The sequence below is a fragment of the Neoarius graeffei genome, chromosome 3 (genome assembly GCF_027579695.1).
Source record: "Neoarius graeffei isolate fNeoGra1 chromosome 3, fNeoGra1.pri, whole genome shotgun sequence".
In the NCBI taxonomy this organism is placed as follows: domain Eukaryota; kingdom Metazoa; phylum Chordata; class Actinopteri; order Siluriformes; family Ariidae; genus Neoarius; species Neoarius graeffei.
The window spans coordinates 62,123,966-62,125,302 of NC_083571.1; the positions used below are offsets into that span (position 1 = coordinate 62,123,966).

At 48.8% G+C, this 1,337-nt stretch overlaps 1 long non-coding RNA gene across 1 annotated transcript; it reads left to right on the forward strand.

The window, feature by feature from the left end:
- Nucleotides 1–302: 302 nt before the first annotated feature.
- LOC132882848 (uncharacterized) lies at nucleotides 303–1,052 on the forward strand. The gene is made up of 3 exons (XR_009654248.1): nucleotides 303–459; nucleotides 705–861; nucleotides 1,003–1,052. It is a non-coding gene; the product is annotated as an uncharacterized LOC132882848 (long non-coding RNA).
- Nucleotides 1,053–1,337: the final 285 nt, after the last annotated feature.

Below are 1,337 nucleotides of genomic sequence, written 5' to 3' on the forward strand. Positions count from 1 at the left end.
CTGCCTTCCACCCTGCATGTTACCGCAGGTTTACGGACAAACTTGCTATTGAACGAGCGGGAAAGCGTATGGTGCGCGAGAAAGAAGGGGGAGATGAAACTCAAGACGCCGCAAGACCCCCCGAAGCTGCCCCCCCCCTCCGAAGCTGCCCCCCCCCTCCTCCGAAGCTGCCCCCCCCCTCTCCGAAGCTGCCCCCCCCCCTCTCCGAAGCTGCCCCCCCCCCTCTCCGAAGCTGCCCCCCCCCCCCCCCCTCCGAAGCTGCCCCCCCCCTCCGAAGCTGCCCCCCCAACATCGGGCAGCACTAAGAGTCTTAGATCCAGGTCAGCACTGCCTATGTCCAGCTCAGGTCCCGTCCTTCCTGCCCTGTGCATTATATGTAAAAAAAACCCCTCAAATTCGTCTTAAAGGGAGGCAAACGACAAAGGGAAGCTCTTTCAAAAGCTGAGACCTTAACAGCAGGTAAGCAAACCCACACACACACAAAGGGTCACTATCACTGATCAACCCCCCTGCCCCCCCCCACACACAGGGTCACTATCACTGATGACTATCTACAGTGCTATCTCCCTCTGCAAGTGTGTTTGCATGCATGGATGTTATGTTTCAATGTTTGTATGCATGTAACATGTATGCCTTTATGTGAATATGCTACTGGCAAACTTAAATTCCTATGTGGTAATAAGCATGTCTTTCTGTCTGGCAAGGCAAGTTGCAGACTGCTGCTGAGACTAAAGATGACCACAGTATTCTGGTACACATTAAGGACAAAGACTGTGTGGCTCTGGAGGTGCAGTACCACAAGAGCTGCTATCAGCAGTACACCAGATTTCTGAATGAGCCTGCTAGACAAGAGAAGGACAAGTAAGCCATGTACTAACTTCTCATACATGACCATAGAATCCTACTTGCTACTGTTCAATGTGAAGACAATTAGTCACAGCACTGTGTGTGTGTGTGTGTGTGTGTGTCTCCCCCCCCCCTTTCTCTGTCACTGACACCTAGGTCATTGCCTGGATGCTGACCCCTGCCTTTTTGCACCATGCCACAGGACTTTTATATATTTTTATATATTTTTTTTATTTTTGTGTATATATAAATTTGCATTTGTAATGTGTATATATCACTTTTGTTGTTTACATTTTCTATTAAAGTTTGCAATTTGCCACATAGTTCTGTTGTATGATGACTCAGTCTTGCATCTTCTTTGTTGCCGCTGCTGCAGGTGCATAGTGCTGCCTAGTGCGTTTACCTACCTCTACTGTGCCGCTGCATAGGTAGTGAATACTTGAATCCCTGCCATTGTGCCTCTGAACTGAGCAATAGAACTGCAATATTAT